Here is a 26,289-nt window from a genome sequence, read left to right on the forward strand (position 1 = left end):
CAATCCTAAGCATTTTCCAAAAACTATTCTGTCTTCCTAGAGAAGCATTTTCAAAGGCCCAGGTGGAAAAGGATTGAAAACAGATGCACAGCTAGTGACCTCAGGGGTCTGAGGTTGGACCCCCTCCACAGGAAGGCAGCCTGCAGCCAGGATGAGGAGGTGCAGCGCTGGACTGCCTCGTTCACCCAGCTTTTCAAACTGCAGACTCCAGCACCACGGGGAGAGAGCAGCCACACGGCTGAATGGATGAGATGAAATGATCTATTTGGAGAAGCTAGGCAGCACTTGCATGTTGTTTACTTTTTAAACAAGATGCTCTTGCTTTTGTGAAATGGCCGTCTCTTCAAAATTTAGTAATGTACCTGTTCCAGTCACCTAGAGCTGCATATCACATGTTACATAGACCAATCCAGTGTCGCCAGGGCTTATACTAGGAGCCAACATGAGGACAGGTGTTGAGTCACAAATATGCTTTTTACCTTAATTCTTAGGGCTGGGTCTTCTTTGCATTTTATCTTGTATGGTGGAGAGATAACGGGTCACATGTTGGAGAGAGAGGTCTGGAAGCCAAGTCTTCCCATATTTAGCCCACTGTGGGTCTGATCACTGTGCGCTTGACATCATCTATCTCCCCGTTTACCTAGCACTAACTACCACACTAAAGCATGGGATCAAAGTGGCTCTTAGCTCTGGAGAGAGAGAGAGAGAGAGAGAGAGAGAGAGAGAGAGAGAGAGAGAGAGAGAGAGAGAGAGATTTTATGTGTCAGTTCTTTAAGAGGGGAAATTCTTTCAGAGCTTCAAAAAATATCACTGAAGAGGTGAAGGAGTGTTTAGGAAGAACATGTCTGAGTGTTACCTCTTCGGGTTACAATTTTACTGCTTTAAAGTAATTATAATTTTCATTGCAGGAACTATTAAAAAGGCTTTTACCTGACAGTAATTTTTCTTGTACTTACAGGTCGTTATTAGAATGAAGGGAAGAAAGGAAGACATGAAAGGGAAATGGGACTGTTTACCAAGTGTATCTCCACAGACAAAAGGAGTTGAGAGGACGTGCTAGGCACCTCACAGCCCGCGGAGCGCGAGTCACTTCAGAGGCACAATTCTGCCCTGGCTTCCCGTGAGCCTATGCGTTCCTGGGTGAGCACCAAACACCATTTTAGTTCTCACTCAAATTTCCTTTTTTTTTTTTTTTAACTCTCAGATTTTTTGATTGTGTAGTTTTTGTAGTGTTAATAAGCTGATTTTTTTATTTTAATTTTTTATTTGTTCTTTTTAGATATACATGGCAGTAGAATAAATTTGGGCTATCTCACTCATATTTCTCTATCAGATGATCTCATTTCAAATCTAGACTAAATTTCTCTTAATGGCTGGGAATGTATGCCCCCCTTTGTGTCCCCACTTCGGCTCTTTAACAATGGAGATTTACATTCTTTTCTATTCATATGTTTACATACACAATTAGGCATCTTTAAGTGCTGGATACTGTAAAAGGCTCTTGATTTTTAATGTCACTAAGAAATATCCTCATGACAAATATATATATATATATTTTTTTTTTCCCCAAATTATACACTAGAAGTCAGATTTGAAATCAAACAACTTTTCCAATGCCCTTCCTGGAGTATCTGCAGCCCCACGTCCCTCTGAAACAATGTCCTCCTGCACCTCCAGCCCTGCACATTCATAATCCTGCACATTCCCTACATTTCTTAAATAAATAAAACACAACCTCACTTTGAGACAACTTGCATTCTAGAGACACATCGTAGACCAATTGACCAAACAGTGGGAAGTGCGATGTGTTTGTTCTGGTCCTAAAGAGATCTTCACACTACCTCAGAGTGCTGTGTATCCATGGGTACCAGTGGAGGCAGAATCAGTGGAAGAGACAGATGTTGAATGTTGATGAGCAGGAGGAGGAACGTGTGAGACAGAGGGACATACCTGCCTTCTGGGGTAGAGGGGCTTCCTCAGGACCCTAGGGAACCTCATGCCCCAGTTGAGATTTTCCACCTTGTGCCATGGAAAATGCTGTGCCTCAGACAAAGGGTGTGCCTGATACAAGTGTTTCTGGTTCTTAGGAGGTTGCTGTCACTTCTGAAATTATGTCAAGTATCACTTTAACTAGCAAGGTCATCCTCTTCCCATGCATTTATCCAAAAGGGAATTTACTGCACAAATTAAATATAGAAGAGCTTCATGTGCAGTCATTAATGTTTGATAGGCAGTTGCTGTAATCCATGAATAATCTAAAGCACCATCTTAGTTATTTGTTTGACTTTTGTCTCATTTGTGATTTTCTTTCTTTTTTTTTTTTTTTTTTAAATCAAATCATCCAAAAGCAGGGATCTTAATACCTTCCTGCCAACATGGAGGTTAACACTAACACTGACATAACTGAGACTAGCAGCACCTTGAGCACCTGCTCAAAGACCTCCCAGATGCAGTGTGTGACCTGGATCAGAAGACGGGAACATCTAGAAGGGGTCAAAGCTTTTTGGTGACTCTGGTTATGAGAGCTAAGATTTGTACTAAGGGAAAAAAAAAAGAAAGAAGCAAAAAACTTAATTTGCTTAGCATGTTGTATGTATTTGATGGACTGATTTTTAAGAAAGATTCTAGAATTTCAGCTCAAACTATTTTTTGAAGTAACCCAATATTAAATCAAGAGGCCAGAGTAAACCACAACATGAAAATCTGGAAGACAGCTCCAATTTGTTTGCATATGACCTACTTAAATGAGAAAAGAAAATCACAAAATTAGCTTTTATCTAAAGGTCTAGAACTTGGTTGAGACAAGTGTCCAAGACAAAGGAAACATTACCTCATGCTGGTGGCTGGGAGCCTCGTGGAACCAAGCGGACCCAGCGCCCAACAGCTGGTAAGGAGACCCACACCATCAAGTCAACGGCAGGCCATCGTCCACGTCCGCCAGAGAAAACACAGCCACACTTTGCTTACGGTGTCTGGTGTCAGAATGACCCAACTGTTGGCTCGCATCCCTGGAGGACTATGGAGAGAAAGCCAAAGCACACACCAGTGTGTCCGCCCCGTCAGCTGTGGGCCAGAAGGAGACAGAATGCTGGGGATTATGTCATTGCTTTGAAGTATTCAGAGCCCAACATAGGACAAAAGTTGTTCTTTTCTTAATTATTCAAAGGAGAAGATGCTGAAATGAGGCCCACTTGTAGTTCAGTTTTGAGTAAGTACAGACAGAAAAGAAAAATCTCTGAGTTTTACACTATAATCTTTGGGGAAAGACCAATAAGAACCAGTTCCTTGTAAGTTGTCTTCAAAACTAATTTGCTCAAAAAAGAAAGCAACTCAAGACTCCATATAGACAAGCAGCTGGAATGAACAAATGGGGGATAGATAGATTCCATGAGGATGAAGATGAAGGAACGTAGGAAAATGCCAAAGGGGAAATGAATGCGGTTTTCCAGAGCTTCAAGTAGGCAAACCGGCTCAACACCGAGGTTCAATAAGAACTGCACTCAGTAAATGAAAAGGTTTATACCTGGAAATATCACTTGGAGTCACAGGAAATACCTGCAAAGAAAAATCTTGTCATAAGAAAGTAGAGTTCTTCCTAGGAGAGAGGGGCACTTCATCTCAAGGCATTCTTCCCACAGGTCCATAACCCAAGTCCAGCAAAAAAAGCACCTCAGCCAAGGCAAAACTGAAGGACAAATCACAAAACACCTGACCAGCGTGCTTCAGAACCTGCAGGGCGAAGAGACACAAGGTTATGCTAAAAGGGATTGAGCCGACACCAAGGTGAGATGCAAGAGGGATGTGGATTGCAGAAAATAGCAGTCCACTGAAGAAATGAAATCCAAGCAAGGTCTGCACATTACAGAGCGTCACTTCCTTGGTGTGACAAATGGAGCATCATCATGTAAGATGAGAAGGTCAGGGAGGGTGGGGACAACCAGGGAGGGCTGGGGAAGGCCAGGCCACAGGATGTATCTCCTATCGTAGAAGCCATTTTGTCAGTGTAATAGCCAATACAAAATCTGAAAACCTTAAGGAGAAATATTGGGTCCCAGAAGACAATGGGAAAATGCCTGAAAAATTATAGAAAGAAACTAATTTTCAATCTATCCCCACTGGATCATCAAGAGTGAGGATCAAATTATGATTCTTTCACAATATAGAAAAATCCTGACAGTTTACCTTTACCCACCATTGTCTTTGATTACTACTTTAGGACCTACTAGAGTCAAGCAGAGGCTCAGACTCATAAAAAGTATGGTAGGAAAAAATGGAAATAATTTAGAAAAAATGTCAATAATATAGGGATAATAATAACAATGATAGAGGAATCAGTTTTGTTTGGGGTGGAAGATGAATGTCTTCAAGTAAATGGACTCTGCGAAATTAAGAAAAAAGCATTCCAAATACCCGATGGATTAGAAATGTGAAAGATCAATAGGGTACGAGACAGTGGTGGGAAGGGAGGAGAGAGAGGGGAGGGAGGGATGAAGTGACAGAGGAAAGGAGGAAGGAGGAAAGAAAATGAAAGGAGAATTCCAGAAAAGCCCAGAGGTTACATTAAAATACACCTACCATGAGTGGTTATTGCCTCCTCATCTCTTTCAAGATGGCTTCCTTGGCCATCACCCTGAAATCCCTAGGCGCTGATCTCGGGCGCCCTGGCAGGGAGTGTGGGTGCTCACCCTGCTCAGCAAGCACCTGGGGTGAGCACTGCACTAGACACTGGGGATCCAGGGAGGCTTCACCCAGGGAAGGAGTCCTGCATGGAAATCTAAAGTCTGCGCAGGCCACAGGTAGGAGGTGTCAGTCGGAAGATACCTTGGAGAAGGTGAAGAGGTAGGAGAAAACACTCTGTCTTCAAGATGCCAGAATAAATTGAGATAAATGAGAGTGACAAGTCTGGGTATGGGAGGTGTGGGGTGGGCAAGGAAACAGTGTGAGAGGTTAGGGCTGTATTATGGAGTAAAATGTATTTTTAACATGCCGAACTTCATTCTAAGATAAGAAACAAAGTGGTTTAAACAGGAAGATTGCTGTCATTATACAACTGCAAGAAATAAACCTTAAATACAGCATAGAGAATGACTGGAATTTGGAAAGAAAGAAGGAAGGCGGGGTTACTATGTTAAGACATAGTTTGGCCCAGATTAAAATAGGACCAGTAAGGGAAGGAGGGAGTGCGTGGAAACAAGGGACCTTAGGGTGGCACAGGTAGCAAAAGCACTTCATGTGCATTTGAACTCAGGAGAAGAGGGAGGTGTGGAACAGGAGATCCAGGTTCTGGGCTGATTCGTGGGGCTGATAGTGCTGTCCACGTCTCCACTCAGATGGCTCCAGATGGTGATGGTGTGTGGGGTGTGGGGAGAGCCAATGAGTCCACTGCTGACATCTGGAAATGCAAGAGCGAGCTGCTCAGGCAGTTGGATATTTCATTACAAGCTCAAATTAGAGGCATGGGCTGGACATGCTTTTGGGAAGCATCTGATAAAGTCTAGCGATTGCGGTCGTGGCATTCAATATTAGGTCAAGGTTCTTTTGAGAGTTGTGACATCAGATGACTCTTACGTCTTTTTGTTGTAGTTAATGGGAATCAAATGTAGAGCACTCAGATGTTTCTGTGAAGAAAGGTGGGGTACACATAGTCATCCTTCCTCCTTCATGCCCAAGTCATGCATTAATATCCCACTAAGGTGTCTATTAAAAAAATACAGGTAGAGAACATCCCATAACAGAACCTAATTATAATACAGGGAATCAAATTCTCACATACAGGCATGCTATATTTTCTTCAGAAATATGGAGAAATAAAGATAAGGCAAAATGAGGCAGACATATTCCTGTCAGTTGTCATTCCTTACTGGTACAGATTTCCTGAGCATAAGCTGGATTCTGTTACCAACTTAAGTGACTTGGGCCATGGTTTTCTCTGTAGCCACACCCAGGCTTTGGTTCCATTTAACCTATTAGTCTGGAGTATTTTGTTCACAAAAGTATTTAGACCGCCAACAGGAAATACCACCTGCCTGGGGACAACTGGCTCACAAGTGATATGCTGCCCAGCAGTGGCCAGGGTAGGGTATTGCTGCAAAGTAACAGGAACTGCACAGCCTGGGGTGGAATTGGGAGGAGCAGTCTCCTGGGTAACACCTTTGCTTATCTGTCTTTGGATGACATAAGCTTTCTGCAGTGTTCCTTAAATTTAAATATCTTATCTTTTTGGACCCAAGGCTATGTTTATTTGAATGTATCATATCTAATCCCCTAGAACATCATTAACCTGAGGTGACTTTCAGTTCCATATGATAGTAATTGAACAGCAAAATGCTCTGATATTATATACTATGTGAAATTACTAGTGAACCCTAAGGGAAGTTCATTAATTTTTACCGCTAGTGAATTATAAGGAAATGTTTAACCAAAGGGCCTTAGGTGTCAAAGGAGACCAGAGAGGAAGGAGTAGATGACCTTGGAAGAGCGGAAAAAGTCCATCTGGGTTTGAGTATCAGGTAATCAATCAGGTGATGAGTATAAAGGAAGTTAGCTCCTAAGGCCCGAGGGCAGGAGAGAAGTGAGATACCCAGGTGGGTAGCACATAGGATCCCCACAGGGACACAGGGAAGTGGAGGAGTATAGATAGCAAGAGTCCCGGGTGAGTCTGGTAAGACAAACAGTGGACTTATTTGTAAATAGAGAGAGGGCCAAGGTATCCTATGTTAAGAGAATAAGTTAAAAGCATTAAAAAGTTAGCAGCTGGTGTCTTGCATACAAGCCTAGTAATTGGACATAAGAAATAATGGGAGATGCTCTGGATTTTGTGTCTGTTTTATGGAGAGGGTTATGAAGATAATGAAATAAAAAGTAATTAAATATAGATGAAGAGGCTGATTTTCTTCTGCACAGGAAGCAACTGCAAAACTGCTAAAAGAGACAAAGTTTGAGTTGTTAGATCCTAAATTAAAGCAATAGTAATGAATCATTATTATGTAGAAGGATAGGAAATTATCCTCAGCCCCCAAACATCCTTTTTTAAAATATCATATGCAGAAAGACAGCCCATAATAAAGATATCAGTAAGTTTATTTCACATGCAATTGTTTTAAATCCATAGAATGGGATCAACCTCAGGGAGGTCAGGCTTGATTCAAGCAAGAGAGGGTGGGGATGGGAAGCCATGTGGTATAGAAGGCACCACAGAGAAAGATTGGCAGCTTAGCCAGCAAAGGTTTTGCATGAGTGTGTGCATCACATGACAGTGGCAATTAATTATGAGCTGGTTGCACAGAACTGGAGAGAAACAGTTGCACTCAACTCTTAGGAAAAAAAAATATCACAAGTTTATGAAAAGATTATGGGGAAAAAGAGGATACAGAATGATGACTATCAGATTTATTGGGCGCTCAGCAACACCCTACCACACATAGGAATGAGGGATTTTAAAGGGAGGCCAGTTTTAGGAGGAAGATAGTTTGCTTTGAGCACATCAAGTTCACAGTGACTATTGATCACTCAAAGGGATCACTGTTTGGCAGGTAGCCAAGTAGGACAGGAACAGCAGATGTGTATAATAAAATCACATGTCCATTCCCTGGGTGAACCCGCAGGGGCAGAGGGAAGTGCAGGATCTTCCAGAGGCGCATAGAGAGACCCTGGGCGGGCACCATGGGAAGGTACCAAGTGCCGTAGGAACTGCAGAACTTGAGAGCCACAGAGGCCAAAGATGGTGTGATTTGTAGTCACCCTTGTTCATCCCTGGAACTGCCACAAAGGCTTGGGGCTGCTGGTGGCTCCGAGGAGGTTACAGTTTGATCTTGAGCTCACCCTTAGCTCTCCAGGAGCAAGTGAATGAGCTCATGAATCCAGGCCATAGAACTGAGGATGCAGCCAGCGTGGGGCTAGGACTCCTAAGAAGGAATTCTTGGACAGCATTTCTCTGCATTTCCATTTTAGGCCAGAAGTCTTTGAGGACATGCTACAGAGAAAGAGGGATTAAAAAAAATAATAATAAGTGAGTGATGTAATTGACATTTTTGGCAAAGAAGGTTTAGCTTTAGAAGAAGAAAAATTCAACAGCAATATTCAGCACAAAAATAGTGTAACATGGGACATTCGTCAAATTCCTGTGGCATTGAAGGGCCATTTCTTATTAAAGCATTTTTTTCTTTCCTTGTCTGCAACAATTGGTGTTCCCATCTTCTTAGAGCTAAAAAGTAGATCACCCAAATACTATTGACGGTTTTATAAAAAATTCCATTCGAACATGATGGGTGAGATCATCAGGGTAGGTGCTGTCCTTCCAATTCAAATGCCCACCTGTCAACGCAGAATGGAGTCCCTGCTAGGAGATACGGATAGAGGTGATACAGAGGTCAACAACCATGATAAGGAATGGGTGGTTTTAAAATGACCCAGTCCATTACTGATATCCTTACATAGTGAAGGAGAGAGAGAATCACCCTCTCCACCTCATTCCAGGGTTACGCCAGCTCCTCTGTGTGGCATCAGAGAGCCGCCCCACAGCAGTCCTGAGAACCTCGCAGGCAGAGTCCCCAGGTCTCCGTGCCTTCTCCAACTTCCCTCTGCTTGCTCCCTTTCCTTGTTTTCCTTCCATCATCCTTTTCATCCTCAGTTTGGGGGACTTACCCCTTGGATCTGTGTCAGACTTTCCATCCATGGCATCTCATGGGAGGTGGGAGCCATTGGTACAAGGCAGGTGCGCCTCAACCTGTCCCTGGCTTCCTCACGCTCCTCCTTGTAGGCCTCCCGCTGTGTTAGCCAGCCAGTGAGACCAAAATGCCTGACGAGAACTGGTTGGAGGAGAGAAGAGTCAATATGTCCCACAGTTTAATGGACTAGGCCCAGTAGTTGGCTGGCTCCCAGGCAGAAACATGGCGGAAGGATATGGTGGAGGATAGCTTCTCCACTCATGGCACCCTGGGAGAGAGAGAGAGAGAGAGAGAGAGAGAGAGAGAGAGAGAGAGAGAGAGAGAGGAAGGAAGAAGGAGGAGGAGGAGGAGGAGGAGGAGGAGGAGGAGGAGGAGGAGGAGGGCTAAACCCTTCCAGGGCACACCCTTCAGTAACCCACTTTCTCAAACTGGGTCCCACCTCTCCTAGTTCATGCCACTCTCAATGGATTAGTCCATTAGGTGGACGCTGATGTTCCATTCATAGTCTAAATTCCCCACCTCTGAAACTTGTGGCATTAGGGATCATTCTTTGAATGCTTGAGCTTTGGGGGGGACATTCCAGATCTAAATGATAACACCAACCAAGGGGCACACCTAGGGACACTTAGGGATTCCTCCAGGAAAGAGGAGCATATTTACACTTCAGAGCAGATAGGAAACTCACCCCGCAAACTCTATGCAGTCATGCAAGTCTGTCCTAGGCTCAACCAAAATTTTGTTTCAGTGTTGATCTTGTTTCTCTACAAACAGGATGCTATTATTATTTTCCACTGGATTGCATTTAAATCACAAAGCACCCTATTATATACATATACATGTATTTTTCTTTTTGTAAAAGGAAACTGGTGTGATTTTAAAGAGCCAACACAAATTCACTGGGGGAAAAAAAGTAACTGTTTCCAACACATGTGGTATCATTTGCAATAATATTTCTTCCACAGACTCAAACATTCTCTGGTGTCCTGGAAAGGTGATTTCCCCTCCAATGAGTGAAGCAGTTACTTTTATCCTCTATAAGAATAAACAGAATACAATAGGCAGAAGAACTGTAACCTCCTGTGACATCTCTTCTTTATCCTGTAAGTTCAGAAAGACAGTTATCTCAGGATTTTGTGAAAATAAGAAAGGACTTTACTGAGGCCTTCCATGTAACAGACACTTCAACTCATCACATTCTGAACATTTTGTTATTCTTTTCTCTATTTGGTCCTGAGGTTTTTAGTCACTCGGGTGCCCCATGAGATGAGGTTGCCATTCCTTTGTCATACATGCATGTATTATGCGTGTGTGCATACATACACTCACACACAGCTTTTGCATTTGTAATTATTTTTTACCCAACTGCCTCATAAAAGATTAAAATAGAACATTAGACTCCATTCAGAATTTCACAATGCCTCAGTAATAAATCAGTTCTCATCATTTGAAGATGATATTTCAGAACTATGAGGTGGGACAAAAGCTGATTTGAGATTCATACCGTTGTATACCTACTCCCAGGAAAAGAAAAAAAAAACCAGAAGCAATTTACACATCTGCAAATCTTAGGAAATGGCTTAGAACATTTGCATGATTTGGGCACATGAAGCCATTTTAGCACACAAATTCCTTCCTTTCATCTCGAAAGAGTGTAGAAAGGATATAAACATGTTTTTTGCAGATGATGTGAATTATTGACTGGCATAAATAGCAGCTCACACTAAATGCTTCAGAAATGTGTTCTTTATTGAGTGAAGAAAGCATCCGGAAAAAAAATATGTAGGAAAATCATACTTTATGAGAGCTTAAGATATGAAATTAAAGATACTATTTCTGTGTGTGTGTGTGTTTGTTGAGTGTGTGTGTGTGAAAGATTGTCAGCGTGTGTTGTAGCTGACATTAAAATTTCAGGTTGATCTTTGTTATCCACTTAAATGTTTATAACATTGGTTGAGGCGTTTATACTCAAAGATGACAATGCAATGAAAGAGATAAGTAAGAAAACCTAAAAATCATTCGAAGTATCTCTAATATCTATACTATATGAGATGAATGAACTTAAAAGAAAATACAGATGTTTTTTACCTACTAAGGCAAACTGCTAGAAATGTGTAGTATTTTTACAATGTCAAGTAGTGTATTATGAAATGAACCTTAAAGTCTTAAAAGACTATATTAAGGGACTGTAAATAGTTTATGTGAAAGAGGAATTTTTACACTATAATTCAAATAATGCAAGAAATACGGGAAGTGCACAGTTTGAAGAACCCTTAGTGCTTGTGTGTGGTTCAATGATTCTTCTTCTATTTATTTTATATATATATATATATATATATATATATATATATATATATATATATTTTATACTGTGGATTGAACCCAGGGTACTTGCAATTGAGCCCCTAGCCCTCTATACTTTTCATTTTGAGGTGGGATCTCACTAATTTGCCCAGGCTGGCCTTGAACTTGGGGTCCTCCTTAGCTTCCTATGTCTCTGGATTAACAGATGTGTGTCACTGCACCAGCCTTCTGGGATTCTTGTGAGAGCGACAGCTGAGTCCCTGACAGTTCCCAGGGGTGGTAAAAGTCCACTCACCCTGGTGGTAAAAAGAATGGTGATTAACCTGCTGGTTTGCCCGTTCTCCAGACGAGCATGTCCTGTCTTCCTATGCCCTTCACCACACTCCCTCCATGAGATGCTGAAGCCAACTCCAACCATCAGCAATCTGAAACACCCAGGTCCTCATCTTGAGAGTCCCTTTTCCCAAGGAGCTTATCTGGCCAGAAAGTCGAGTCCTGTTTGCAGTAAAAGGCGTACATGGAATAATTGGTTCAACTTGTATCAAGGGAAGAAAGTGTGATGTGACTTTTTTTCTTCTTGGCTATGTATAATGAATTACACTATTAGATTGTAATCTTCAAAAGGAGAGAGACAGAGTCAGATGTTTTAACATCCTGTTGCTCTGACGTGCACAGTGCCTAGTGAATAATGACCTCTCCATCTCCTCCATACATTTGAGTGTGTTTGTCAGTACAGAAACACACACACCTCATGTACATATGCACAATACATAAATGGTTGAGTGTCTGTAGAAGTGACTAAGTGGATAATATACTAATCATGCCTGCAGCCATAGAAAACCTAGGGATTTGCCATGCATTTGTCTAAAGTTCTGAGACTGAGTAAAAATAGTGAAGTAAAATTCAAGATCTACAATCCAATAATTTGACTTCAAAATATTTATGTAGGATAAATGTATAAATGTTTACAACAAGAGATGCACAAAATGTTCATGGCAGTATTATTTGGAATAGCTCCAAATGAGGAACAGCCTATATGTCAGTTAATAGTAGAAAGGGTGAATTGTGGTATATCTATAAATGGGATTATTCCTAGACAGAAGTTTCAATGAATGAACTATTGTTATACCCCACAACATGGATGAAACTACAAATTTTTTTGAGTTTATGAGGCCAGACTACATAAAATTGTATTTTGTTTAAGAGCATTTATTTAAAGTTCAAATGTAAGTACAACTATGATATTATGGTGGACGTCCGATAGTGTTTACCTTTATGAATTTCTGTAACTGGGCTTCAACAGGAGGTAAATTTTTAACTAGATGATGGCACTCAATTCTTTATCTGATTCAGGCTCTATGGGTTGGTATACTTTGAAAAGTTTCATCAAGAAGATTGTAAACTCTCCCTATATTTAAATTAAAAAATAGTCCTCCTCTTTCATGATTGGATGTCTTTGCTACTTTTCTACTCTATGCTGCAATTTCCTCATTTGAAAAAATGAAGAAAATAATGCTTACCGCTTAGTGTTGGCAGGGAGATTCGATTAGCAGGTAGACTGTGTAAACTCCTGATATGATACCTGGAGCTTGTACTCAGCATTGCAGTAACAGTTGTTTTCACAGACAACAGGACAGTGTGAGGACACCTTCTAATTACCTTACAGCCTCTTTAGGCCCACCTGGGATACGGGATATTGATTTCATTAACAAGTTTCCTATAGCCTAAATAGCAATGAAGAGGGTTGATTCACAGCAGTCAGGAGTGGTGTTTCTGTCTTCCTTCTTTTTCCTCCCTCCCTTTCTCCCTCCCTCCTTCCCTACTCCTCCCTCCCCTCCCGACCCCTCTTTTCCCATTTCCTTCGTTTCCTTTTTCCTTCCCTCCTTCCTTTTTTCTTTCTACATTTTTTTTAAAAATTACAACTAAAATCATGGATATTTATCCTGTATGACATGATGTTTTGAAGTGTATTTACCTTGAGCAATGGGTAAATTGAGCTAATTGACTTATGCATGACCTCACATAGTTGTTTCAGGTATATTGATTGATGATTTAAGCCTGATTCATTCATTTAATCTAGGCATTTTTCAGGCCAATTTTGAAGCTATGCAGCACTAAGGATTGGGATTACCAAGATCAACAAGAAATAGCATCATTACAAAGTACATAAAAGAGAAATTAAGAACACAGAAATTTTGGGAGCATTAAAGGAGACACTGACTAATTTAGGGATGTTAGGAGTGAATACACGCTGCCATGGTTTTTTGTTCAAGATTAATTAGATAATTCACTTCTAATTGTGGCAAAATACATAACATCAAATTTGTTATCCTAACCACTTTTAAGTGCACAGTTGAATCCTGGTAAGTTAGTTCACACTGCTGAATGACAAATCTCTGGAATTCCACATCCATGGGACAAGGTCTCATTTCCTCTTCTCCCCAGATCTGGGAAGAGACCATCCTACTTCCTCTGTCTACGACTTGGACTGCTTTAGGTAATTCATACACATATTAAGTAGAATGAAGATATTTTTCATTCTTTTAATTAGAATATTATTTCCCCGATTCACATCAACCCACCGTCTCGTTATTCTTTATATCACACATATGTTTGGTTATATGACACTGTTAGGATCTGGGCCTGGAACGTGTTGAAGGCTCCGTCTCTAGAGCAACTGTGTCCAGAGGAGCAGCTTCTGGGAGTGATTAGATCAGAGGCTCTGACCTCATCAGTGGATTGATCCATGAGAGCTGAAGGGATGACTGGGAGGAGTTTAAAAACTGCAGGAGGCGGGGCTTGGTGGGAGGAGGTCTGTCGCTGGGGCTTGCCCTTCTTCCCTCTCTGATCCCCAGCTGCGGGAGCTGAGCACATTTCCTCCACCAGACCCTTCTGCCATGATGATCTGTCTCACGTCAGGCCCAAAGCAACGGAGCCAGCTGACCATGGACTGAAACTTCTTGAAACTCAGGCCAAAAGTAATCTTTCCTCCCAAGTTCCTAGGGTCAGGTATTTTGGGCACAGCAATAAAAAGCTGGCAGACAGTTACAATATGCTATAGATAATATTTCTGTATATATTTATGTATTTGGAGCATTCATTTCCCAGGCTGCTATGGGTTCCACTGGTATGAACACCTTTGGGGAAAATCTGGACGACTGTCCAACATTTCAAGGGAGGACACTATGTTCTCCCACACCCATCCCTTTGGTGCTCCTTTGGGAAACCCAGGGCTGGGGAGATATCATAAAAGCTTGAGTCATTTTTCATAATAATGTGCATGGTTTTGTTTTATTTTTATGTTCATGATTTTATTTTGTTAGCCAAACTGAAAGCAAAGGTCAAAGAAACACCTCAGTGTCCTCGTGGGCTGTTGACCAGTGCAAGAGCTCCAAAGGACACAGAGAACCCAGTGCATGGTGGCCCAGCTCCATTGTCCCCAGAGCAGCTCCTTTCTGCTGACCTGAGAATAGAAAAATATAATTTAGAAAATATTAGTCCCAGATTTTTATTACACTAAAACAATAGTGTGCACATAGCACAAAATAACACAATAGAAAACAAGTAAAAATAACATTTCATTAGTATTTTTAGGTTCAAATTTATGTAATTTACTTATTTCAAAGTTAATCAAGATAAATAGTCAAACATGCCAGAAAGTGCCGACATTTGTTTTACAACTCACTGTGAAGTGCATGATGTATTTAATTATACTTTAAGTACATCCCTTGTGCATTAAATACATTTAAACAAAAGTTTGAAGGTACCTTAAGGGTCCTGTGAAAGTTTTGGTATGATAGGTGCATTTTAAGACCTAAGAATGGAAAGGACCTAAGAACAGAAAGGTGACCCTTGAATTTGAAAGGTCAGGAAAAGCTTCTTCCTGTAGGGGCTTTAGTGATGCACTGACCTCACAAAGAGAGGACCAGGGCCAGGGTAAGAACACGGTGAAGAACGCAGGAGTGGCCCTGTCACAAGGTCAATGGTAGGAGGAAGAGATTGAATTTTTTTTTAAGGATGTACAGTTCATCAGTTGATATTGTCAAGGTCTAAAAAGTGCTATGTACTACCTCCAGCAGTTGTGACAGAATACAAATAATATACCATCAAGAGACCGTATAGGAGCCACAGCAATATACATGACCTGTGCCCTTAAAGTTAGACGTTCATGAGCCTCTCAAGAAAGCCTGAGAGTGGAGTCTTGCTTTTTAAATGATCAAGGGTAAAAAGACAAAATATAGAAGATGAACAAACTATCAAAGCATAAGAAGATGGACTTATTATTATTATTTCTAATGATAAGAAATGAGCAAATATAAAAACCAGCATATGTTTTAGCCAAAGCATGATAATGATTTTAAAAAAATTGAAAACCATCAGTTTTGTGAAAGAGAAGACTAAATTAATTCATTGTTGGTGAATTTCAACTTATGTATCTTTTCTGAAGATTGGTAGAATAATCAGTAGTACTGAAATAACAAATTTAAATTTGAAAATATCTATGTAAAAGAAACAAATTATCAAATTGCTTATACTAAAAGAGTGAAACAATTGGATGTTCTTCACTGGGAAGCGTTATATAAATAATGCAATCTACAGAGAAAGAAAGCCTTCTGCTCTTGGGTATGTGCTGCTTTCTTCTTGCCTCCCAGGCTTCTTTAGTTTTTTTACATGTTTGAGATCAGTTTTAAAAAATGCTGGTCAGTTATCTAAAACAAATACCCATCAAAGACAATTGTGAATAATTAAAATTACCTAAATAATAAAATTATCCAAAACACTACTTATTACTAACACACCCTTGATGACTCAGAATTAGAAGAGAAACATTCCACGTGTTTGTTGGAAACTAAGTTCTCACATTTACTATCAACCGATCACAGCTAAAAGTTTGGCTAAGTGAAATGATAACTATGTTAAATTGTTTGGAAAACACAAACTTCATCCATTCTTAGCTATTCCAAAATGATCTCTGGATATAGTCAGATTATCAGAGAATCTCCATACCTAGACATCATTTAGAGTACTACCATTTGACTTTTTCCAAAAATGTTTTGCTAAGCTGGACTTTGGCATGACATCATTGCTTTATCTGGAGGGATAGTTTAAGAAATAATCATAAGTTGTTTTCAAAGAAAATACTCATTATTTCACACAGAGTGTAGAGTTGATTTTTAAATTATTTTCTTAATACTTACAGTAGGACTCTCATTTTTTATCTGTTAGTTTTCTTTTTACTCAGGCATTCTGGGATTTTCTACACTGCATTTTCCAGTTCCCCTTTGCTGCTAGATGTTCTAGTTGAGTTTGAAGCTCCCTGTTAGAAAGGCCAATGATTTCACGGACAAATTTTATGAATGGATTGTTCCCTGACTTTTTCCATTTTAAAATTAATTTTCACTTGCTTCATGTGTTAACTTTATGTCACTGTGATCAAGATATCTGATAAGAACAAATTGGAGGAAGTAAAGTTTATTTGGGGATCACAGTTTGAGAGGTTCATGTTCCATTGACTCCACTGCTTTAGAACGGAAGTGAGGCCCAACAACATGGCAGAAGAGGACGGTGGAGGAAAGATGGTCAGCTCAAGGCAGCTGGAGACCGAGAGAGAAGGAAGAACTTTGGCAAAACATATAATTCCCTAGGACATGCCCCCAGTGACCCACTTTCTCCAGTCACATACCACCTGCCTACAGTTATTCCCAGTAATCCATTGCATCTATTGATCCATCAAATGAATTAATCCACTGATTGTATCACAGCTCTCATAATCTAATCGTCTCCTTTGAACAATCCTACTTGCCTAACACGTGAGCTTTCAGGGGACACCTCATGAAACTTCATACCCAACCATAGCGCCTCTACCTTCCAGGTTTCCAAGTATATTTAATCCTACTTCCTTCTCTGTAAGATACACTGTTTCCTTTAAAGAAAATCATGAATTTAAAGGCTCAAAGAACTCAGACTAAGAATACAAAAGTCCATTCAATCTGGAAGGCCAGGAGTTCATGGTATGGTTGGTTGTCTTGGAACTGTGTGTTGCTTCTCCTGCATTTGCTTTCCTTCTGATTACTTTCCAATCAATCAGAACTTCCATCACACCTAGAGTCCTTTGTGATGGAGAGATGGTAATTTACCTGATTTAATCCCATCAATTGAAAGAGTCAATCTGGATAATTCAACCTGCTAATTTAACTGGGTCTTCATTGATGAAATATTAGTTAACTGACACATTGCCAAATCCCTCCCCTCTTCTTTCTTCTTTTGCTTTAGAGAACTCCCAGGAGAAGAAAGAAGAGAAAAAAAAGGAAAGGAGAGAAAGGAAGTGGAAGGCAGCCAGTTAGGACTATTTATTTTCTTTTTAAATTTATAGATACTATTTACAGATCTTGCCAAAAAATACTGTAGGATTATCTAAAAATTTGATTTTTTCCTGTCTCTCTCTCCACTATTATCTATGGATCTGTATTACTATCTGCAACATAATCATAATATGGCACAGTAAAATAGAATCTGGATGCTGGAGATAGAACTCAGAGGATCCCACTCCACATCCAGGTGTGTGACCCACCCACTCTGCCTGACTAAGTAGTTAACTAAGCTCTTGAGTATCTAGCTAGTAACTAGAGGGTACAGGTGACCCTGGATACCCTTAATCCAATTTGCAGGTGGAGGAAGCCAAGGTGGAGATGGGCAGTGTGCTCGTCTATCGAGAATGACCCACACTCAGAGTTGGTGTGTCATAGGAGGTGCCCATCACACACAGGTGGGTTGACTCCTCTATGTCAGGAAAGTCACCTCAGTGAAGGATTTTGAAAGTGTGAAAAGAGACAACCTAAATGATCCAAGTCAAAGCTGGACTACTGAGCTTCCCATGTCCTGCAGGATGATCTTTCAGGTTATCCATTTTAGTCCTTTTTGAAGTAGATAAAGCTCCGAAGGTGGTGGAAAACTGGTAGCAATGGCGAGGGCACCTGGCTTTAGAAATGCAAGTGAATTCTGCCCCAGGAAAAGGCTGCAGCTTCCTGACCAACCCCTTCCCTCTGTGGAAAATCCAATCTGCAGTGCCTGTGAGAGCCCTCCCGCATTCCTGAGGTACTGCCTATGTTTTTGTTTGATAACCTGAATTGTGCTTGGAACTGTTTGTGGTATCTAAATAACTCTCTAACTAAAGAGTTAAATAGAACCATTGAGATGCATTTGGTTGACATGCACCCTATTTTCATGATGTTTCGTTTTCAAATATATTAATCTTAAATCCAATGTATTTTGCTCTTACTTGGGTTCTTCTTCTCACAAGAATTTTAAATATTTTGTTTCAGACATTCTGTAGCATTACAGCAGGATATATTTTCACCATCTCTAAGTGTCATGTTTTATAGTTGAGTATATTATTGTGAAGAACCACTGGTTCTTCACAATACACATGTAAAAAAAAAGTTCCTCGAAAAGATTGTCTTCCATAATTCAATGTAAACATAGGATGAGACTTCTGGACTCTCATCGGTCCTATAATACAAACCAGTGACACTTAAGAAAAGTTAAAAACTGAAGTCTGGAGGTTTGGTGGCTAATAATTGCTGTAGAGCATCCTTCAGGGAGAGAAAATCCAGGAGGAGAGCGACTGTGGGTAGCTGAGAGCAGTGGTCAGTGAGACAATTAATGTTCATGGTGTCCGGATGTGGATTAGAATGCCATGAATAATTGTGAGATATTTCCTTGAGGAATTGCTTATTTTAATCAAGTGATGTACAGTGCATTTTAAACTAAAATATATTTATGTTTATGCGTGAGATGATAGGAACATAATGAAGTAAGAATCTACCCAAAGCCCTCCCTGAAATCCATATTCCACTAAACTAATAAAGGATGCAGAACATGCATTATTTATTCCATCTTTTTTGATGCTCAATTAAGGAGTTCCACAGACCCATCAATAAGTCAGGCAAGAATTTAACAACCATCCTATTATTGGTCTCTGTAGTTTTTATTTGTTCCTGTAACATTAAGACAATTTCTATGATGTGGATTAAATCAGATTCTAGATTTAATCTAGAATTTTTTAATACAAGAGTATTAAAAAATCTCAATGAATCATTAAACTTATAAAAATTTTTAGTGTCTTATCAATGTCAATATTTTGTGAGATATATTCATAAATAACAAATTATTGCCATTTTAAATGGAGCATATTTCTTCAATCTTTTAGAAAATTGATTATGATAAATTCCTTAGATTTTAAAATCAAATATGGAAAATTCCTTAAATAACTGAATTATCAAAATGCAACATTATAAAATATATTCTGATAAACTGGAGCAATTCTTATTAAAGGAAGTTTTCTTTAAAAATGGATGATCCTTTCAGATTTATAAAATGTGTTAGGTAGTTTGATGATGCTAATTAAATTGATTAATGGGTAGTGTTTTGTTCAGATATTTTGCTGCTGTCACTGAAAGACTTGGGAGGAAAAATTTATTTGGGAGCTCACAGTTTCAGAGGTTTCAGTCCAAAAACAGCAGGCTCCATCCCTTGGGGCTCAAGGTGAGACGAAATATGGCAGAAGGGTGTGGCAGAGGGAAGCAGCTCACTTGGTGATCAGGAAGCAGAGAGAGAGACAGACTCTCCATTCTCCAGATACAAGATGTATACCCCAAAAGCATCCCCCCAGGGAACCATCTCCTCCAGCCACACCCTACCCAGCTTTAGTTATCACTCTGTTAATCCCATTGGGGGATCAATTCACTGGTTGGGTTAACACAATCTTTCACCTTTAAACCTTGCATTGTCTCACATGTGAGCTTCTGGGGGACCTCTCGCATCCAAACTGTAACACATAGGTTTTGGAAAATTTCTCTGGATAATTTTGCTCCTATGAATTTTATAAAGTATTAGGATGATATTTTATTGTTTCTTTTTGTTTTGCTTATATAGGAGAAGGGAAAGGAAAAAATACTTCAAAATGACACTAATATACTTTTAAAGTTAAAGAGTTGGAAGAAACTACACATATAAAGCACATATGCACACACAATGTCTATTAACAGCACTTCTACGATGGAGGTGAACAGATAGTGGGGCAGGCAAAAGAACAAGAATCACAGGTAAAATCTCAAAGCTGGCCATATTTCCAGAAGGTTTGATTCATCTTAGTGCTAGTGCTATAGAAATTATACTGTTAAGTTCAAGGAATTGGCAAATAGTATCATAACTTGGTGTAAAAATAGGATTTAATACACACTCTGTTTTTTTTTTTTTGCTTATATTTCATTAAAATATGCTCTGATTAATGGGTATAGCAGCTTGGTATAAGCTCCTGCTGCAATTGACAAACTTTCCCATTGAATAATGGTATTCTTAAAGTTTGTTGGCTTATGAGTCATCTACATTGACTAGTTTAATATTTAGATAATATGATACCAACAGATGTGAAGCAATCCATTTGCATAATGTTTTTCCTCTACAGTTGGTGGGAATGTCATGTAACCACAGTGGTGGGCCCTAGGATGACTGTAGGTAGCTTTCCTGGCAGCGTGAGTCTTGGAAGCTCTTTGGCATTGTGCATCGGAGTAGGAGTAGGGTGACTGTTGTTTTTTTAATGGAACCTGTTGGTTTGAGGTTAAGAGCAAGTGAAGACCCATAAACTCTGTTCTCCAGCCTCTTTCCACGTGAAGTCTTTGCCTGCTTGTTGGGACGCTGCAGGCCACCTTGGAGAGCTGCCTTTGGAAGACTGGCACCTTCTCCCACCTCCCACTCCTACTGCCTTCTGGACTCTGAGATCGACATAGGACATTTCTACTGTCCACTGACTTGTGCGATGGTTTTTCTTATCACTAAGGCCAGAGAGAGATATTTCTCATGCGAAATGCAAACTAGATCAAGGATGAAAGTATATTCCATTCTAGAAACATGATATTTTAAAGTGAGGTGTCAAAAGTATGCAATTCCAAAAGCTATTATAAAACACAGTAGGAGCTATGGACAATAAATGGGAATGTTGGAGGATACAACATTTTGCAAACTGAAAAATAAATTCCAACAGAGGTGTTTTTGATGAAATTACATGAAAGCTGCAAAATGTTCAGAACGTTTGGCCAGGAGGAGCCCCCAGGTAGGGGGCACTGCCAGTGACCCCACTCACTGGCCTGACCCTATCTGGTCCCGGGGGCAGAGGGCTCTGCAGTATCTGGGGTAAGGAAGCACTCCTAGCTCTCTTCAAATTTTCTCTGTGATTTCACTTCATGGGCATTTTTAATAACTCTTTAAGCTTATCTTCAAGGTGAAAGTTAGATTTTTTTTTCTTGAGAGAGAGAAAGAGAGAGAGAGAGAGAGATAATTTTTTAATATTTATTTTTTTAGTTTTCGGTGGACACAACATCTTTATTTTATTTTTATGTGGTGCTGAGGATGGAACCCAGTGTCCTGCGCATGCCAGGTGAGTGAGCTACCGCTTGAGCCACATCCCCAGCCCTAGATATTTAAAAATAAAAAAAATAAAAACACTTTAAAATTGGTTGCGCCGAGAATGTATCAGTGCAGCCTGATCCTGCCACTCTTCAGAAAGGCCTGTGGCATTCTTGAGTGTACCATGTTTATTTAAGTGATACAGGCCTTGGGTTCCTGCTTCTCGTCTGTCCTCTCTTTCTCACTGAGAAGTCAGCTGAAATGCACAGACAATGCTGAGAATGTGAACACAGGACACACACAAAAATATTGTATGAAGCAGAGTGAAAGGTAAGTGGTAGAACTGGTTCTGCTTTGATTTTTTGCATAATATTTGTGAAACCCTTTTCAGCTAATATTTTTGTCACTCATCAGAAAGAGACATAGCTTAAACTGGGATTTGCCTTCCAAAGATATTTTTCTTGATTTGATTTATTGAATTTGAAGATGAATGATTAACCAAATTTTAATTTTAATTTATTTTATTTTGTTTTATTTATTTATTTTTTTAGTGTGTAAAGTCCCAAATAACTTTTCAGGGACTCAGAATGCAAAGTTAGGAATGACTTTAAACTCTCAAGCAGCTGATACTAGCCGCTGTGCTGTTTCACACACTTTATCAACCAAAGTGACCTTGAATACATCCAGGCCAGAAACCTCAAATTCTAGGTAGTCCATTTTACTAATGCACACTTGTGGCCGTTAGAAAACCATCCTATATTGATTAAAATTAATTGATGCATGTATTGCTCACTACAACAACAGAAACCCAATATATCTCCTTCCCAGGTAAGAGTTCTTTCATTTTTAAAAACAATTGCTATAATTCCCTGAGCTTCTTTGTTCTGTACTCATTCCGATATGACAGTTTCTCCAGACTGTGTGCCCTTCACACCCTCTCCTCTGTTTCTGTTGACCCTTGCTCATGTCTCTTCCCAAAGACTGGGCGTAGATTCTTCCCAATGAAGGCACTTGAGCCAGCACACATCAGAGCTAACACATGTTCTTATACAGAAGATGATCTCTGTATCATAAAAACGAGATTCCATTATTGCTCTTTAAAAGCGTATTCCTAGCAGCTGAGGTAGACCCTGATTCAATATTTTAAATTGATTTTTGAATTTAAGTTGAGAATTTTCAAATCCTATACTTGTTCCACAAGGGAATGTTGAAATCAAATGGAGATTAGGATTAGTGTTCCAGCTTCACCCTCAAACAGTCATGTGGCTCGGAACAAATGATTCCCTGGACTGCTCTTTTCTGCAATCTGGAAATAGTAACGTCATTGCTTCCTACTTCCCAGGAGTTTCCTGGCAATTAAGAAAGAAGACTTAAAAGCCCTTTAAAATGATAAAACCTGATATCATTTGGTTGTTCATCTAGCCCTGTCTCTCTCCTGCCATATCAATGGAACTTCATAAAAAACAAACTTTTTGTGTTGTGTTTTTGTTTTTGTTTTCCCCAAATCAACCCATATGCTGACACCAACTTCTGTCCAACCATTCAATTCAAACTGCCCAGAGTCAGAGAAGCCTACAGGATAAGGGCTCAGATCACAAGCTGCCAGTGCCTCAGACGCCAGACATGAAAGGCCACCCAGGCTCTCTGCACCTCAACTCAGGGGTTCCCTCAGTGCCCCCAACACTTCACATTTGACATTTGTCAGAACAACTTGGAAAGTCACTGTACTTACTGATTATGTGTTTATGACAAAGGACACAGTTCAGAGACAGTCAAATAAAGGAATCAAAGAGTCCCAGGAACGTGGCAGGAGGGAAGGTGCATGGCTGCCCTCTCAGGGCACCCCTGCCTGCCCTACACCAATGTGTCCACCAGCTCACTAATTCTGGGGATCTCCAGGTCCTTGCTTCAGGGCTTCTGGAGCTCATTCTGCAGCACCGTGTCCTTCCCTGGAGGCTGGGGTGAGGCCAGAAGTCCTCAGCCTCTGATCAGGAGTGTGGTCTTTTGGGTGACCAGTGCTGTCCTGAAGCCCTCTAGGGGCTCCACCCCGAGGCACCGTGCTAGAATAAGTGTGGTGGCAGAAAGGGGCTTCTCAAGAGCATCAAAAGACTGGCATCACCAGGCAATCCAGGGTTTCAGTAGCTAAGTGCTGGGAACTGGGGACAAAGACCCAGCCGACCTGCTGTTACGGCACAGCTGTCAATGATTGAAGCCTACATTTTCATTTTGTCACTTTTTAGGGACACCCATGTCCCTCTGCCACTTCATTCCACAGACAGCTGTGAGGGTATTTTCTGTCCCCTTCCCACCAGCCTCTCAGGGCCTCAGGAGCAGGTAGCCCTCATGTCCCTTGGGCACTTCTGTTCTTATGGGGTTCTCAGTACCACCGTCTCCTTGCTCTCCTATTGAGTCTCGCTCCAGGCACACTAAAGAGCGAAGAAGCAAGAAGTTATAAGTGTTTGAAATGAGAAATTGATGTTCAGAGATTTGTCTTTTCCCCAGGACAAATGCATTTATATTACCTTGAATGGTCATTTTTGTTTTACCCATGGAAGGAAATGTTTGTATTACTATATATATTTTTAACAATTTAACTTGTATCTCTACAGAACAGTAAAATAATCTAATCAAATAACCAAAATGTGCGCCCCTGTGTGATCAATCACCTGGGAGTTCTGCTGGGATGACTCCTAGCGATTCATGAAAGGACACTCAGTGGTTCCTTTTTCCTATTTCTAGACAGTTTATCCACTCATTATTGTCTAGGTGTTAATTTCTAGACGTGTTCTTGATCACAAAGATGACAGTCTCAGGCTATTCAGCCTGGTAGTCTCCTAGGTGAAGCAGAATTTGAACAAACCCTGTGGGGTTCCTCCAGTTTACTATGCAGTTATAAACTGGTGCATTGTTAATCTCCTAGGAGGACCAGAAAACAATCCACGATCAGGAGTTTTTGCCAATAATCATGCACTTTTTATTTTTAAAACCTTTATTTATTTTTAATACCTTTATTCACTTATTCATTTTCATGTGGTGCTGAGGATTGAATCCAGTGCCTCACACACACTAGGCAAGTGCTCTACCACTGAGCTACAACTCCGCATTTGGGCTGGACTTTGTAAAACCTCTGGTCCCTGCTATTCTAAGACCAGGAGACTAACTTTAAGAAAATGTGCACCGGGTCCTGCATGTGGAAGAATTCCTTGAACTGCTAAGGTGCGTGGTTATACAAAGGGACTCTTGCAGGCCAGGTGCCTGGGAGCTTTTCCAGGGGAGACTGGGGATCTACATGTAAGGTCAAACCTGTTGTCTAACAATGAGCTTATCAGACCTGATAAAATGAGAACCCTTTGCAAATCTGACTCCGAGTAAGGTCTTGTGTACACAAATTGCCCAATGACACCAGTCTGAAAAGGTACACATATATTTAGAGAGCTTATACAAATAGCTGCACAGCATTTTCATAAATAATTAAGAGACTTAGAAAGGTTTCTACTTGTGGGGAATCAGTGAGCATCAGAAACTTTCTTTTTTAAGAGCCAGTGTCTCACTCTATTGCCCAGGATGGTGCCCAACCCTTGTCCTCAAGACTTTTCCCTGAGAGGCTGGAATGACAGCTATTTGCCACCACACCTGGCTAGAGAGACTTTAAGAAAAAAATCTTTAATTTTCAAAATCAGACTTCATGAAATTAAGGATATTTGTTGTTTCAAATGAAGGTCTTCATTTTGCATCTTTTAGGACATAGAAATATATTAAAACTATCCCCCCAAATTTGCATTTCTCTCATCATTAATCACCTGTGTGATTGGTTTTCATCTTCAAGGATCCAGTCACAGGAGGTCTGCTTTGGGGCCATCCAGTGTCCTGGAAATCCTGACCCACTGTGCTGCAGCTGTCTGAGTTTGTTAAGTGATACCAGCTCAGAGGCTCATTCATAGAGGCCACTCTGGGGGCGCTGGGTTAAAGTCACTGGTAGAGACATTTCCATGGGGCTGAGCTTCCCTTGCTTATTGAAGACAGAGACTCTGGTGTGAAGCTGTGTGAGAGTCTTTGAATAAGCCTCAACATAAAGAGCAGCTTTCCTTAGATGACAAAGTCGGAATGGCCACGGGCAACTTTCATAACCCATAACATTAGCATGGAAAAGACGAGAACTCTCCATGAGAATTTTCTGTGTTGACTTTAATATATCTTTGATTATCAAAAACAATAAAATATTTTATAGCTGTTGAAAGAGCTAAGATTATTTACCTTCTAAGTTTACTTTAAAATATTTTAATGTCACTTTGATTAATTAGTTAACCAATCATTGTTTTTCAGGTACTCACGATCTTATCTAAAACAAATATCCAAATCTCCTCTGACAATTCTTTGGATTTTGACTTTTAAAGATGGTATCCTAAATTAAGAAAAATAAGTGAAATGTTTGCATATCTTTTACACCTAAAACAATGTTTCAGAGATTTCACAAGATTTGTTCTTTTGTTGGATAGAAAGAGAGATGCTAGAAATAATTAGTTTTTTTGATGTGATCGGTGTTTCTCAACCAACCTGGACACTTCAGTGAGGTCTGCATAGCCAGTTGCTTAACCAGAAGAGACATTCAGTCATTCCAAAAGTTTGAATAGGAAAATATTATTGTATTAGTCTGCTTGGCTGCCATGACAGCATACCAGACTGGGTGGATTAAGCAGTGGAAACTTATTTTCCCACAGTTTGGGAGGCTGGAGGTCCAAGATCAGGTGCTGGCAGAGTTGTTCTCTAGTGAGAACTCTCTGGACCCCCAGCCCCTTCTTCTCACTGTGCCCTGCCAGTTTTGGGGGGATGGGGTGCACTCTGAGTGCCACTTGCTTCTCTCATTAGGACTCCAGTGGTACTAGATTATAGCCCCCACATCACAACCCCATCTGAACTT

The sequence above is a fragment of the Urocitellus parryii genome, chromosome 2 (assembly GCF_045843805.1).
Source record: "Urocitellus parryii isolate mUroPar1 chromosome 2, mUroPar1.hap1, whole genome shotgun sequence".
NCBI classification, from domain to species: domain Eukaryota; kingdom Metazoa; phylum Chordata; class Mammalia; order Rodentia; family Sciuridae; genus Urocitellus; species Urocitellus parryii.